Below are 17,493 nucleotides of genomic sequence, written 5' to 3'. Positions count from 1 at the left end.
AAAGATTTTTTCCCCCAGACATCTCTTATGTTATTTCCCCCCTCAATTATATTTGTAAAGACCCAACCCACAATTCCTCTTGAACTCAGTGTTATTTCTTTTTACTCCTCTTAACTTTCCTCTAACTGAATGTTATATCTTCTTTTTCTGTCTCTCAGTATTATTTCAACTCTGTAAAATCTCATACTCCCAATCATTACTCCATATTTGAAGCCATTAGGGACTTATTGTTGTACCAGCCTAGCATAGCATCATGCGGAGTAGAAAGCAATCATCAGGCACCATGGGGATCTATAATTAAATGATGGGGATGGTACTAGTCTTGTTTTGCTGAGATTTTCTTCACTATTTTTGCTACCTCCCCCTCTTTGAGAAATGTCATGAGTTCAGAGTACTTATGTCATGCTTAAGAATTGTCTTATAAAATATTATAAAAATATTGTATGTCGTGTCACAATCATTTTCTTATAAAAGCTAAAACACAAAACCTGAAGTTCTTTCAGTGAAAATTCTGGAAGGAAAATCTCTAGGAGAAGCCAAGCAAATGACCCTAATTATTTCACCTCCATTTTCATCTTCCCTCGGGAAGATTTGTGCTGTCCCACTTTGAATTATGCTGGGTACCTAGCTCGAGTCCAAACGTGAACAATATTTCCTTCTTTGGTTCTCCTTAGGACAGAAGAAATAAGTGGTCATGTTGAAAACCATTAAATATTAAGATAGAACAAAAAATTGGGAAAAAAAGCAAAAAAAAACTACCTCAAATGTAAAAGATGTTTTTTATTATGAAGTAATTATAACCACGGGCTTCCCTCATAGCTCAGTTGGTAAAGAATCCACCTGCAATGCAGGAGACCCCGGTTCGATTCCTGGGTCGGGAAGATCCGCTGGAGAAGGGATAGGCTACCCACTCTAGAATTCTTGGGCTTCCCTTGTGGCTCACCTGGTAAAGAATCTGCCTCCAATGCAGGAGACCTGGGTTCAATCCTTGGGTTGGGAAGATCCCCTGAAGAAGGGAAAGGCTACCCACTCCAGTATTCTGGCCTGGAGAATTCCATGGACTGTACAGGTAATTATAACCATACAGCAAACTTAAAGGATGAGATCAATTTTGCAAGCACAGTTCCCTTCTCTTTCATCTCCCTGACTCCATATGACAAGGCAAACTCATTTACCCTCACAAGAGAGCTCTTCTCATGACATACTGACTCATTCTTGGACTAAGGTTTAGGAGACTGGTTTAAATGTCTCAGACTAATTAAGGTCTTCTCACACAGTTCAGGTTTTTAGCCTGAGGTATATACCTTATCTGCAGGGGATTCTTGGAATTCATACAACATCTAAACCTTTCTGGCTGAGGTTAACAGATCTGCCAACTTCTACAGCATTCTGTGAGGAGTGATCTAAAGGATTATCATCATCACAATATGACTTCAATCATATCACTATAACACATACACACTAACAAAACAATAGTCTTTTCATAGAAACACATAGGGATGAAGAATGAAATAAATATCAGCAATCCTGTAGCAGAAAATTAAGACCATCTATATTCAGTGTTAGAAAACAGTTTAATCATTTTTCCTCTTTTTCTAAAAAAATAAAATTAAATGAAAAAGTAAATTAAAACTAAATGAAGGTGAGTTAGAATTTTATAATGTGGTTATCACTAACCAGATATATTGATACACTTTCTTTTTTCAATATTTATGTTGACAATAAAGACTAAAAGTAAAAGGAAAAAAAATATAGCTTTTTTTTTTTTTTTTTAACTTTTGGCCACACTGAGGATCTTTTGTTGGCCAGCGGGTATCTTAGTTTTCTGCTCAGGAGTAGAATCCTCACCTGCTGCAGTGGAAGCTTGGAGTCTTAACCACTAGACCACCAGGGAAGTCCAAAAATCTCAACATTTTAAGTGAGGAAAATCACATTCTTATGCTTACATGTTTTTCTTTCAAGTGTCAATATTTTAAGTCAAAACACTGCCTATCTACTGTTGGTTTATTAGCAGAGCGTATTGATTTTTAATTAGATTCAATAAGCATTCAATGGTGTACAAGGCACTATGCTAGAGAATTTGGTGAATAATAAGAGTAAGGCATTTCACATACCTTCAGGCATTAAAAATTCAGTGGGGAAGATAGAACAACTTTGGAACTATTATCTAAAAATCAGTACTTATTTGCATACTTATTGCTTATTGAAATAGTTTTTAGAAATGAGTTTTTCCCTTTAACATGTTATTAATAATTCTTACCTCTATACTTTGCTATGTTGCTCTGGTGAATTTAATGTTATAAAGAGCTTTGATTTTATTTAGCATTATTAGGAATATATTTAATAGAAAGAAAGCATTAGGTGAGTGCTAATGATCTCAATTTATAAATAAAAGATTGCATCATCATTAAATAGCTGGATTTGCTTTCTTCTTTTGAAATGCAATGATCCAAGGAGAATTTTTCTTAATATTTCAGATCAGTCATATTTAAATAAAAAAATGTGAATAAAAAATTAAAATACCAGCCAGCTACAGATCTACAAGCAACAGTTGTACTGTGAAGCCTTTATTATTAGAGACATTAGATACCCAAATTTCAAGTCATAGCATTTCAAGATAACATAATGTGTGGTTTCCATTAATAAAATATTTTGTATAGAAATAGCAAAATATTTTTATACAATGTAGTGGGTCTGTCATCACTTCCATCTGCAAAAGATGAAGATTTGTTGATAATAAGTCCTGTTTGCAAGCACATCTTGGGTTCTAATGGCTAGGGAAGCAATAAAGAGTTCAAGGGAGCCATTATGAAGTAAATGAATAGAATATGTTTTCTCAGATGCCATGTGAGGAGAAACACTTCACAAAATCCAAAGGGAATAAGAAACTTAAATTGAGACTGTCAAGACTAAGAAAGTGCTTGTGGAGGCATAAATATAATCATCAAACACAGCTATTAGAAAATCCTATTGGCCTCAAATCTGAAAGTAGAAATGGGATTCTATGGGCTCCTGTCTTGGGGAGTGAAACAGCCTGTTATTTTACCCCAGGATCCATTACCTAAGTTGTGCCTCTCCCCTAGAACAGTTCTAAGAGCTATGATATTCTTTTTTACCCACTCCACTTCTTTCAATGACCTAGTTCCACTTTCCAAATATATAGCACTGACTCCCCACCATTCAACTATTTTATCCTTTAGTCAGTGCTCACTGTATGTGTTTAGTGCTTGAGTAGGGATATAATGTCCCTGACTTCAAGGAACTAATAATCCACTCAGGGAGCCAAGACATATACATAGTATAAAGAAAGTCAAAGCAGCATTTATAAAAACTAACATTGTCAAAGATACAGTATTTTTTTTTTGAGTTTACAAGATAATTTTTGCCGAAATCATGGCATTGCAGCCTTTCAAAAATTTTGTGAAGGAAGAACTATTACTTCCAGTTTAGAAACCGGGACACTGAATCACAGAGAAGCCAATGCCTGTGTCTAGGGCAACACTGTGAATTCATACAAGAGACAGTATTTAATTGGGCCTTAGGGATGGTGGAGTGGACATTCTTGGCTCCATACCAATCTTCATTACTTGCTTTCTCACTATTAAGAGCATTCAGACTTCAGCTTGGATAATAGCTTCTACCATAAACTCTAGTATTTAGGGGGAACCTGATCCCACCTCAAGTTTCAGGAAGATCTATGGTTGGTTTAAGCCAATCGTTGGCACATTCCATTTTTCCTGGTCACATTATTGTTCTGTTGGAGCTGAGTGTGGGGGGGTGGGTGGTGAGAAGAGACTATACACCAATCTGGTTGAATTTTAGGACTTTCATTTGTAATGCTGGGAAGAATTTCTCTCATCCACAAACAACAGGAATAAAATCTGAATATATCCCAATAATCCTTATGCCATCAACTCTTTCTGATTCTATTTCCCCCACTTTTTGTGGCGGCAGTAACAATTAAATTGACCTTCATGCCACTATTTTCTTCCTTATGCTTTCTCTAATATGATTTTTTTTTTTCTGTGAATCTGAAATGTCATTTGCCCACTTTCAAAGTTTTTTCTTATCAAGAAAAAAATGACTAGGAATGTAAGGATTTTAAAAATAAGTTGATATAAATGAGAACCATAAAATAATTTTCTTTTTCTGGTGACATAGCAAACATTGTTTCTTTCCCCAACATTTATTTCTGTCTTCCTCTTTTATATGCAGTCATGTGGTTTGAGTGGACCAAGCTTCTTGCTACAATGATGAATTCAGATTAGTCAGACCTAAGTCATCAGAGCAGTCGTGGACTGCCCCGGCCACAGGGATGAATGAGAATTGCTCTAATCAGTGCACAATTTAGAACTTCTATTGAAAGGATATGGGAGCAGACTAGCTTAGATATGAAAGTGAAAAAGTGAGACTGTTAGTCGCTCAGTCATGTCCGACTTTTTGCAACCCCATAGACTGTAGCCCTCCAGGCTCCTCTGTTCATGGAATTCTTCAGGCAAGAATACTGGAGTGGGTTGCCATCTGCTTCTTCAGGGGATCTTCCCACCCAAGGATCGAACTGGGGTTCCCGCATTACAGGCAAGTTCTTTACTACCTGAGCCACCAGGGAAGCCCTAGCTTAGATATAAAGAGGCCCTGATGAGTTTTGTCAGCGATGTCAGTGAAAGTAATCATTGTTAAAATTAAGTCAACACCACGGATAGATTCAGAATGAAACTGAGTCCTTGATAAAAAATAGCTAGACTGTTGGACCAATCAATTCTGAAATCGTAGCCACTTCTGGCTTTTCTGGTTAAATGAGCCAATAAGTTTCCTTAATTATCAGTTTGTGTTGAATTTGTTTGTATACATAACAGAAAGCATCTCTTGAGGTAAAGCATTCTTTCTCTATTGATAAACTTATAGTTGTTATGGGGAAAAGTCCTGGAACTTCCCCAGTGGCTCATTGGGTAAAGAATCCACCTGCAATGCAAGAGACCCAGAACACTTAGGTTTGATCCTTGGGTTGGGCAGATCCTTTGGAAGAGGAAACTCACTCCAGTAATTTTGCCTGGGAAATCCCATGGACAGAGGAGTCTGGTGGGCTACAGTTCAAAGGGTCGCAAAGAGTTGGATACGACTAAGTATATGTTAAGCACAGACTCTATCTTTAAACATCAATACTCCATTTTTTATTCTTAAATAAATTAATCATGGAAATTGCATAAGGTTTTGAAACTGAGTCTTAAACTTATTTGCTGTTTACATATGGGGAATAATGTATTTGTTATCATTCTCATAGACTTACTTACAAATGAGCTCATTTTCTCAAGGGTGCTATGATCTTGAGACATCTTCTGGGAGTTCCAAACCTTGGTGGTGTTTCTCAAAGGAAAACGATATTGTTGAGTCTGCCAAGATCTCCTCACCTTCAATATTGTTTTTAAATGTTCCCCTTTCTTCATTGTCACATTTAAAAAGTACTAAAAAATCTTTCAAGAAGGAGAGGATATATTCTAAAAGAAATAAACAAAGAATAGAGCCAATGGGATGTTTTTCATAACGCTGACTCCTTATACTACAGATGCCTAGCTGAGCCTCTGTTAGCACTGTGCAATAGAAATTTCTTCTGAGTTGAAAATGTTCTATATCGATGCTGTGCAAAATGGTAGCCACTAGCTATGTACAGCCCTTGAAATGTGTTTAGTGTAATTAGAGAAATGAACTTTTAAACACGTTTTATTGAAATCTAGATGATTTACAATGTGTTAGTTTCCCGTGTACAGCAAAGTCATTCAGTTATATGTGTGTGTGTGTGTGTGTGTGTGTGTGTGTATGTATGTATATATATATATATCCTGTTAAAGACCCTTTTCCATTATAGGTTATTACAAGATAAAGAGTATAGCTTCTTGTGCTATATAGTAGGTCCTTCTTGTTTATCTGTTTTATATACAGTAGTGTATATATTTTAATTCCAAATTTCTAATTTATCCCTTCCCGCCTTTCCACTTTGGTAACCATAAGTTTGTCTGTGAATCTGTTTCTGTTTTATAAATCAGTTCATTTGTATCGTTTTTTAGACTCCATATATAAGCAGACACATTTGCCTTTCTCTGTCTGACTTACCTCACTTAGTATGATAACCTCTAGGTCCACCCATGTTGTTGGAAACGGCTGAGTAACCTTCCATTGTGTATATATACCACATGGTCTTTAGCCGTTCATGTGCTGACGGACATGTAGGTTGCTTCCATGTCTTAGCCATTATAAATAGTGGTGCTTTGGACACTGGGGTGCATGTATCTTTCTGAATTATAGTTTTCTCCAGCTATGCCTAGGAGTGGGATCACTGGATCATATGAAGAATTTAATTTTTTTTGGCTGTGTTGTGCTGCATGTGGGATCTTAGTTCCCACCAGGGATCTAGCCTTCACCCCCTGCATTGGGAGCTCGGGGTGTTAACCATTGGACTGTCAGGGAAGCCCCCAAGAATTGAATTTTTTATGTTACTTAATTTTAAGTAATATAACAATAAATTAATAAACATTTAAATAGCCATCTGTGGGTAGTGTGGTTATGGCTGGTAACTGCCACATTGGACAACACAGCCCTAGATCAACCTTAGACTATTAAAGAGTTAAATAAGAAAATGGCAAAAGATTGCTGCAGCCAAACAAGTATACTTTTTTCTTTTTGGTAATTCCACATGGCTTGCGGGACCTCAGTTCCCTGACCGGGAATCAAACCCATGCCCCCTACAATGGAATCCAAGTCCTAACCACTGGACTGCCAGGGGATTCCCCAAACAAGTGTACTTTTAGAGTGTTTTCTTATCTTTGAGATGCAGTTCAACAATGATCTGATGAGATTTTATTCATTTAAATAAAATTAATTGATAAGAGTTAATAGCTTCCCAATTTTTCTTTTGACTACCATGCTTGTTTTTCTCCATTTTATTTCCTACATTTTTACAGGATGCATCTTGCTCAGTTCCCCCCGGGGATCTTCCCGACCCAGGGATCGATCCTGCATCTCCTGCATTGTAGGCAAATTTTTTATCATTGAGCCACCAGGGAAGACCTTTATAAACGGTTCTTAAAAAACAACCTCACCACATCACATCTCTGCTTTAGAATACCCTTCATGCTCAAAATGGATCAGCAGTAGAGGAGGCATTGCTAGGAGCTCATTGGAAATGCAGAATCACAGTCTCCACCTAAACTAACTGAATTAGAATCTGCATTTTAATGAAATATATAGAGGTAATTTATATGCACATTCAAGTTTGAGAAGCACTGTTTCAGGATGAAGTCCAAACTCTTTAACATATCTTAGAGGTTCTGGTCTAGCTTGGTTTCCGGCATCATCTCCAGCAACTGCCCCTTCCCAATCTCTTAAAACCCATATTCAATCTTGTACAAAATGATTTGCAGTTCTGGGTATTCATCTTTGCTCTGTTGCCTAACAAACTTTCTTTCTGGTCTTCAATACCCATTAATATTTTGTTTCCATGGTTTCTCATAATAGTTAGGTATATCTGTACTTTGCATAATTTTATAGATACCTTTCTTACAGCATGTATCAAATGGATTATAAATATTTGCATGTCTCTCATACTACACTGTGAACTTTTTGAGGTAGACATTTTATTTTTCATATAGTTATGCTATTCTCAATAGCACCTGATCCATGCTTGCTGTTTGAATGATGTTCCAGAAGTGAGTATTAGATAATTGCAATGTTTCATAGAGTGACTACATTTGAAAGGTAAAAAAAAAATCCTTGTAGAGAAATTTTATTTTACAAGAGAGAAACTCAGGCCCCAAAGTTGAATGACTTTCTCCAAGCTATTAGCATGGTGACTTTTTCTCTGTATATATTAATAGTAGCATGTGGGTGTACGTGCTAAGTCAGTTGCTTCAGTCCTGTCTGACTCTTTGTGACCCCATGGACTGTAGCCTGCTAGGCTCCTCTGTCCATGGGGTTCTCCAGGCAAGAATACTGGAGTGGGTTGCCATGTCCTCCTCTAGGGAATCTTCCTGACCCAGGGATAGAACCCATGTCTCTTATGTCTCTTGCATTGGCAGGCAGGTTTTTTGTTTTTTTTTTTTTTACCACTAGTGCCACTTGGGAAACCCATATATTAATAGTAGGCACCTCATAAAATATCCAGCCAATAAACATGATAAACTGATTTTTCTCTCTCTGGGTTTTGGATGAACTAAATTTCCCTTGACTAAGGTAAAGACTCTAAGAAACCTGGATTATTCTGTATCTCTTCTGCTAATCTTTTCCTCACCTTTCCCTTGTGGGAAATGACAGGACTCCTTTCTATCTCTCTTTCAGTTTAGTGTTATATGATGCTAATCAGAAAGATAGTGAAGCAATTAGGGATGCAGTACCATTAGTACACAGCTGATAGTAAGCTTTGCATCTCCTTTCATCAGATCTTAGATGAGGTTTCTTGAATTTCAGTGTCTGGTGGAGTAAAGGACATGGACGAAAGCAGTTGGACCACGTACCATCTAGATAAGACCAAAGCAATCCTCGTAGGCAGAGGGAGGCATTTGAAGTATACAGCAGTCAGTTCATGTTGCAAAAGATAAACCCACCCTTTGTCTTTGAGAGCCACAATATTGTAGGAAATCTTGGATTACAGGCTATTTCTACCTCATTAGATTTTGGCCAGACTTCTAGAGTCCCTTCTTACCTGCTCTCAAGTAAAAACAGTTATCTTTTTTCCCTAGGTAGGAAGATTTCTAAAACTTATCTTCTTGTACAGTATTTCAGCCTGTGTTGATGAGTTCCGTATCAATTATTTATTACGCTTGTCTTACAAATCCTAGGCAGTTTCATTCATTTTGTCATGATTCTTTGTTAAAAGAAGGGCTCCATTTTCCTGGTATTCCTTTTAGCTATTTCTGGATTCCAGCTACGGTTAAAAAAAAAAAAAAAACAAACTTGTCCGAGGGGAGAACATTAATATTAATATTAACCAGGGTGATTTACTTTTACAAAAAATTTACTCTTTTGTAATGGAGAACACAGTAACTCTACTTCAACCAAATTTATTAAATGTCTAGCATATACTATGGTAATCACAAGATGGTTATGACACAGACCTGGGGAATACTATTTGAATTTTATTTACATATTGTCCAACTGAGATATTACCCTAAATATAGCATGACCATAAAATTTGGGGTGAAAACTAGGATACTTTGAAATGAGTAGCAACAACTAATAACTACATCTGATCAACAGATTAAATAAGGACTATCCTCGGCAAACTGGAGCATTAACAAAACATTAGTTTCCGTTATAAATGCTTTTTTTGCATCTTAAATATTACAGTTACTAGGGACTGTTGCTGCTGCTGCTGCTGCTAAGTCACTTCAGTCGTGTCCGACTCTGTGCGACCCCATAGACGGCAGCCCACCAGGCTCCACTGTCCCTGGGATTCTCCAGGCAAGAACACTGGAGTGGGTTGCCATTTCCTTCTCCAGTGCGTGAAAGTGAAAAGTGAAAGTGAAGTCGCTCAGTCATGTCCGACTCTTAGCGACCCCATGGACTGCAGCCCACCAGGCTCCTCCGTCCATGGGATTTACCAGGCAAGAGTACTGGAGTGGGGTGCCGTTGCCTTCTCCGTACTAGGGACTAGTTTGGGTTAAACATAACTATGCTTATTGTACTTCAGACACTATAATAAAGTGTACTCAGACTTGGGCCTTTCCCTGGTGGTACTGCGGTAAAAAAATCCCATCTGTCAATGCAGGAGACGCAAGACGCGGGTTCGATCCTTGGGTCAGGAAGAGCCCCTGGAGTAGGAAGTGGCAACTCACTCCAGTATTCTTCCCTGGAGAATTCCATGGACAGAGGAGCCTGGCGGACTACAGTCCACAGGGTCGCAAAGAGTCAGACGCAACAGGGTGCACTTGCGCACATGCGCGCACGCGCGCGCGCGCACACACACACACACACACACACACACACACATTTTAGTCAGGGAAACAGAATATATACATACTGCTATATTAAACAATTGTGTATAGAGGCATAAATACTGCATAGAAAGTCAGGATACCTAGACTGAAAATTTGTCCTGAAATTCAGTCTCTTCCTTTGGTTGGATCCCTAAACCTCTCAGGCTGTTTCTTTACCTATAAAGTGTTATGATACTTATTCTTTGTACCTCGGTACAAGAAGGTGGTAAAAAAGATGTGAAAGCAGCTAATATAGTATCTATTCATCAAATAACAAATGTTTGATAAAGGATTATCTGATTTTGTTGATTTTTTAGTTTAATGAAGGCAACTAGAGTGGAAGATAGAGACTTCTTTAGAAAGAAAATATTTCTAAAAACTTTTCTTGTAAAGAATTTTATTTTTTACTATATTTCATGGCCAGTTTTGCCCCATTCGCACCTCCATCCATATTATTTTGAAGCAAATCTCAACTATCACATAATATCATCTATAAGTATTTCAGTATGTGTCACTAAGGATTCCTTACTTTTCTAACATCATCACATTATCATTATTGACCAAATAAAGCAACAATAATTCTCCATTATTATCAGGTACCTCGTTACTGTCCAAATTTCCAGGTCTCTTATAAACGTTTTTCATTCATTTTTTAAAAGATGAGGTCCATGAATCCTTGCACTTGGTTGATTATTTTTTTTTAAGTTTCATTTAAAGTAGAGATCCCTTCTTTACCTCTTTTTAATTTTTTTCCTTGCAATTTATTTGTTTTGGGGAATAAATTTGTTTTGGGGAATTCCTTGGTGGTCCAATGGTTGGGATTCCACGTTTCCACTGCTGGGGGCTGGGTTTGATTCCTGGTCTAGGTACTAGGATTCCGAAAGTCTCTAGGTGCGGCCAAAAAAAAACAAACAAACAAAAAAAAAAAACAAAAAAAACCACAACACCCAAACCTGGGTTTTGCCTTGTAAAATATTCTGTATTCTACAGATTGCAATCCCATGGTGCAGTTTACTCACAGAATAAATTTTATTTGATTCTAATACAAGTCTTATTTTAGTAAGTCTTGTCATTAACATGCACATTTATATATCTTATATGGTAACTCATACATTGGGTCTAGTTGCAATTTTCAAAGACTCCCATGGCGTTTCTACAGTGTGCCAGAGTGGGATAGAAGCACCATGCTTATGAGAGCAGAGACTAGAATTGAGATACTTCATTGTCAATTCTGGTTCCATCACTCACTAGTTATGTGAAATACGCCTCCCTTTGTTGATTTCTAAAATGGGGTTAATATCTTGAGTTGGTCATTGTTAGGATTAGGTAAGTGAAGAGCGTAGCATGCTATCTGACACATGGGATGGCTCTTAAATGCTATATATATTGTTTACAATGAGGAAAGTAAAATTTGGCCTTGAATTTAAAATGAAGTTGGGGAGATGAGACAGATACCAAAACCTAAATAGGTCTAAATAAATATAGTCAAAGGGATACAAAAACCTGCCGCTGCTACTGCTGCTAAGTCACTTCAGTCGTGTCCGACTCTGTGCGACCCCATAGATGGCAGCCCACCAGGCTCCACTTCCCTAGGATTCTCCAGGCAAGAACACTGGAGTGGGTTGCCATTTCCTTCTCCAATGCATAAGAGTGAAAAGTGAAAGTGAAGTCGCTCAGTTGTGTCCGACTCTTCGCGACCCCATGGACTGCAGCCTACCAGGCTCCTCCATCCATGGGATTTTCCAGGCAAGAGTACTGGAGTGGGGTGCCATTGCCTTCTCCGTACAAAAACCTAAACAGGTATAAATAAATACAGTCAAAGGGATCATGGAAACTGAGATATAAATGGAACTTGATGGAGGAATAGCTTTGAGAAGGGATTTACTCACTTTTATTGTATGTGTGCTATTCTGCATAAGGCTCTCAGCCCACATGTTCAGTCCTCAGAACTACTCTGTGAGGAGACACTGCTTACCAGGTCATGTGTGAGAAGACTGAGCCTCCAGGAGATCGGTCTTGCTCCAGGTCACCAGTTAGTAGGGGACCTTGGTATAGTTTAATATGTTCCTCTGTTTTATTTCCTATAAATTGGTTGATGTATTTAGAAGGTGTTGTAAATATAGGTTTGATTTTTTTAGTAGGGGGGCAAACAACTTCTACATATAGTTGTATAATTTTTCTATCAGGGAGCACATAATGCCTGGTTGATTATCTTTTATGACGTTAGCAGCTGTTGCTATTTAATTGATATTTAATGCTTAGATATACTTGTTCATTAAGGGTTTTATGTTTATTTCTGATCTCATAAAATTCACTTGTTTTTTCACTTCTGAAAGTGGTCAGAGTTGTAATTAAGATGAAGATGTAATTAAGAAAATATTTACATTAGTATGTCTACATGGCCCAACCTCCAATACTGTCCTATTTCACTTTAAAGATGTGCTCATTGATTGCTAGGAGGGAATAAAAATAGAAATAACTTTATAATGCTATAAATGAAAGATGATTAGAATATGATTTCCCCAGACTTTTTTTTAATATAAATGGCTCTATAGGTTTTATGACATAATAATTAAGAAATAACTTCCTATATTGCTAGATACACAAAAAGTAATTAATAAAGCTTATCTACATTAACATCCTCTAAATTTTTCATTACTTCTTGGCTTCGAATCCTAATAATTAAACTGTTCTAATCTCTAGCTTATTTTCTAGGAACAAACAATATATTCTTTCTCTGATGCCGTGCTCTTTTGTTATCCCTAATACAATACTGTTAATTTGATTTAAAATGACAGTATGGTCCTACAATCATAGCTAATCACTTTGAGTTATTTTTCCAATAATGCTGATTAACTTTTGATGAACCAGTCATATCCTTCCACCCCGTTCCTGATCAAGAAATAACATGTTGTCATCTGACAACTGGCAAAGATTAACAGTCAGCTGTGGCCACTGCACTGACTGACTCACCCACGGATTTAAACCACGACCTTGGCCTCATTATCATGCTGTTATAATCTACTGAGCAACATAGCCAGAAAAATAAATTCTGAAGACAGGAAGTAAAAAATTCTGCTATTTGTGTCTCCATGCCTAAATCACCGCACATCTGTGTCCTTTCAGTAATTCTATTAGCAGGTGTTTTGGATATGCTTGAAGAAGTGAAGGCAGGATATTCTGAAAATCAAAGCTGATCATGTCAGTTCTCTGACTAAAGAACCCTCCACTGCCTATCTAATGACTATAGGATAAGTTCAAATTCTTTAGCAGAGCACGTAAGGTTATAGCACAGTGTTGTCCCTGCCTATTTTCCCAGCTTCATCTCTCGCTGCAACTCCCTGCCTCATTCTCCAGCAACAGTGATTTTTCTCATTATTTTGTGACTGCTCATGTAACTGTGCATATATTCATCAAGAGTTTGTAATATATGAGACAGTCTCACAGGCCCTGGGGAAACTGGAGTGAAAGGCATATTCCTTGTCCTTAAGAATTCATGGCCTAGTTGAGGAGCCAGACAGGGAGATACAGGGGTCCAGCACTGGGTGACAAGTGCCATCTGTGAGTAAGGTAGTACAGAGCTAAGAGAGCCTGGGGCAAACAGGAGGAAGCACAGAAAAGGAAGGGGTGAGCACGCGGCAGAGAAGACAAGTGACTGACCGAGAGGAAGGTTACGGCAGATGGAGCAGAAAGGGTGGTCAAGTTGAGGGAATATAAAAGAAAGTCCCAAAGATGAGAAACTTGATGTAATCAATAAGGTACTAGTCAGTCGTCAAGGCTGAAGAGGGGTGTGTGTTGGTAGGCTGAGTTGAAGATCAGGCTACAGAGGCAGGCAGTAGTGGAATCCTAAAGGAACCTAAGACAAAGAGTTTAGACCTTATTTCTTTGCACCTATGTTTCCCCCTTTCGAAGCTGCTTTTTCCTTTTCTTGGGCTTCCCAGGTGACCCAGGGGTGAAGAATCCACCAGTCAATGCAGGAGACACGAGAGACATGGGTTCGATCCCTGGGTCGGGAAGATCCCCTTGCGTAGGAAATGGATAACCCAGAATCAGTATTCTTGCCTGGAGAATTCCATGGACAGAGAAGGCTGGTGTGCTACAGTTCGTATGGTCACAAAAAAGTCAGACGTGGCTGGGAATGCATGCATTTCCTTTCCTCCCACCCAACTTAAACCAATCATGACAAGATTCTCTCCCCAGAAATTAACTCAACGAGTATTTATTTGTTGGAATACCTACTACATGTGATGTACTGTTCTAGGCCCATACAGTACATTAGTAAAAATCCTACTTTGTTCATGTGCTTAAATATTCTTGTGCGGGAAGTTAAAGATTAATGATAAACATAAACAGCTGGGATATTATTCAACTTGGAGTAAAAGCTGGAGAGTGGCAAGTGATTTTTCATGGAAAAATCAGGGTAAGGAAAAGGAGACTAGAGTGACCAGGGAGCAGGTGAAGCAGGCTGGAGTATTAAACAGGATGGCTAGCTCAACAGAAATGTGCAGAATAGGGAGGAGGCCATGTGAATATCAGGGTGAATAGTATTTTGGGCAGAAGGAACAGCTAGAGGAAAGCCTACAAGAGACTAGTAGATGAGGTCAGAGAGGTTATGGGGGACTTGCAGGCCATTTAAGGGGTTTAATTCTGACTGAGTCAAGTGGGGAGCCACCACAGGATTTTGACCAGTAGAGTAATATGATTTGACTAATATTTTAGGAGGCTTTGTCTTTATGCTGTGTTGAGAAAAGCCTGAAAGCCACAAGGATGGAAGCAGGGAGATCTGTTAGGAGGAACTGAGAGCTGCAATGATTCTAAGCATTGTGAGGCAGCCAGATCTCTTAGCAGAGTACTGAGTCCTCGGTAAATTTTAGTGATTATTACAGTTTTTAGTTTAGATATGCCTCCTGTAACTTGTTTAGTAGATTACAAGTAATTAGCCCTCATTGTTGTTGTTTAGTCACTAAGTTGTGTCCGACTTAGTGAACCATAGCTCGCCAGGCTCCTCTGTCCATGGGATTTTTCAGGCAAGAATATTGGAGTGGGTTGCCATTTCCTTCTCCAGGGAATCTTCCTTACCCAGAGATCAAACTCATGTCTCCTGCATTGTCAGGCAGATTCTTAACCACTGAGCCACCAAGGAAGCCCTAATTTGCCCTTACCCTTATGTAAAAATCAAAGTCCATAGGCTTACAGACTTCACAAACTTATGCTCCTATAGGAATTGAAGAAAGAATTTGCATTTCTGAGTTAGTTTGTGGCCTGTCAAGAAGACCTTGAGAACTCAATGAGGGATGAAGATGAAGATGGAGAGTTACTCCTAAAGGTAAGTAAGAACAATACACTTTCAACTCAACTTCAAATGTGTTCATATATTTGAGGGACATGCCTAAGTAAAACATAATGCCTTACAAGATATAATGAGATGTGAAAACATTTTAGGTTAAATTCTAAACCAGAACAAACAAAACAAACAGAGACCAAAACAGAAGATATCTTTGGAAGGTGTTTTAGTTCTCAGCATACCAATCTTACTTTAAATTGGGTCTACTACTTTGAAAAGTAGCCCATCTCAAATTCTATGGGATTCTGTATGTTATATAAATACTGTGACAAATTTTTATTTTGAAAAGGTGTATGAATCAGAGTGGAACATGATTTTGATACTTCCACTGCTAAGCATTCCCTTTAGTAGGAAAAACACATGCAGTTGTTCGAAGTAAAGAAATGTAAAAAGGAAATACACTTCTGCTTTATCCAATCCTATAAGAAATCAGGTGTCCCAGTGATAGCAGCTTATGCACATGGAGTTTTATATGCTGGCATTATCTCTAGGAAGGTGAGAGGTAGAAGGAGATCTGGGAGACACAACTGCAGGCACTCAGCATACTTTATGACTGGTAGAAAACAGTGTTTGGCCCAGGATGTGACTCTACTATAAAATAAGCCAAAACTGCTCAGTTTGGACAACCTCTTTTAAGTTCACATTTTACGTACTCAAAATAACTAAGCCATTTTAACCTCTGGGTAGTCCCTTTCTGCTTGGGTTGATAGCTGGCTGGGGAATGGAGCTGGTGGTGCTTCAAATCTGCCTCAGAAATAGTTGAATAAGGTAGAGTGTTCCACCCATCCTTTTTGTTTTTAGTTCTATTCTCCTTTCTTTTAAAGGAGCTTTTAGTGTATTTTAGCGGCAGTGAGACAAAGGTCATAGATATATATATGTATTTACTGTTACCTGTCATTGCATATTAGCAGAAAGGAAAGTGTGAGTGTTATTTAAAAACTCAATACTCCAATTTTAGGTTAAAAAAAAAATCAGTCTCACTAGAAGTGTTCTTTTTGTTTTCCACTTCCCAGTTTCTCCTCCATTATCTTTTATTGTAATGCACTTGGTATAGTTCCCAGCCTTTCCTATGTTTTAGTCACTTAGGAATTTTCAAAATGTACTCTTGACTAGAGTCCTAACGCCAGAGACTGATTCATTTGATCTAGGGTTAGACCCAGGTGGTATTTTAAAAAAGTGCAGCTAGGGTTTAACATTGCCATGGTTTCAAACAGGAGTAAAAGTATCTAGGTTCTAGTTGCAGTGCTGGCATTTACTAGCTGGCTGACCTTAGTTCTCTAGTTCCCATAAAATGATGAGGTTGGAGTAGAGATATATAATAACCCTCTAACTCTATAACAAAATCACATAAATGGGGATTCATATGATCTCACCAAACTAACTTCAAAGAAATGAAAACTGAATTATTTGGGGGTGTAAGAGTTTGATTTGAAGTAGGTGAGTAATATAAATAAGTGAGTAAATAAATAAAAGCACTTAAGTAAACTTTTCCCTTACAAGGGCTGGAAGAAAAGAAACAGAAGACATTCATGCTTAGAAATCACAAGAGACTTCCAGGGCAGCTTTGTGTATCCCCAGCCCTCTTAAATTGGGAGCTAGTCAGATGCTACCCGGGGAATGGGGAGCGGGAGGAGAGAGTTTGCTACACACCAAGAAGATAAATATAATACAAGTCCCCAAGGCCTTACACCACTCATCAGACGATAATCTGGCCTGGTACTAAACAAAGCTAGCGTGGAAGGCGGGGTAGGGGTGTGTACGTATACGTAGATACACACACACGTACACGCACCCCACCTCAGTCATCCACTGCGCTTGCCAAGAGCAGGCAGAAGGGGTGATCTCTGGCAATGAGTCCCCCTGGCCGCAACTCTACCGCTTTCCACTAGCTCCCTGTCCCGCCCCACCTCACTCCACCCAGAGAGTTGTCAGGGCGGGGCTCAGCCCTACCCATAACACAGGGCAGCGGCAGCCACTGCCATTCTCCAGGAGCTGGTTTTCTGTTCACTCTCAACCACTTTCACCGTACCCGTCCCTGTGCTTGGAAAACCAGACTCTCCCGCTAACCCCATCCCCTGCTTCCCTGCCACTTCCCTCTAGATAAGGCCCGCCAAAGAGGGCCAAATAGAACGAAGCCCTTGGCCCAAGCACCGGCTGATCCTCTCTCCGACCGATCCTTAGTCC

The sequence above is a fragment of the Odocoileus virginianus genome, chromosome 15 (genome assembly GCF_023699985.2).
Source record: "Odocoileus virginianus isolate 20LAN1187 ecotype Illinois chromosome 15, Ovbor_1.2, whole genome shotgun sequence".
Taxonomy (NCBI): Eukaryota; Metazoa; Chordata; class Mammalia; order Artiodactyla; family Cervidae; genus Odocoileus; species Odocoileus virginianus.
Note: the sequence above shows the minus strand (reverse complement) of the source record.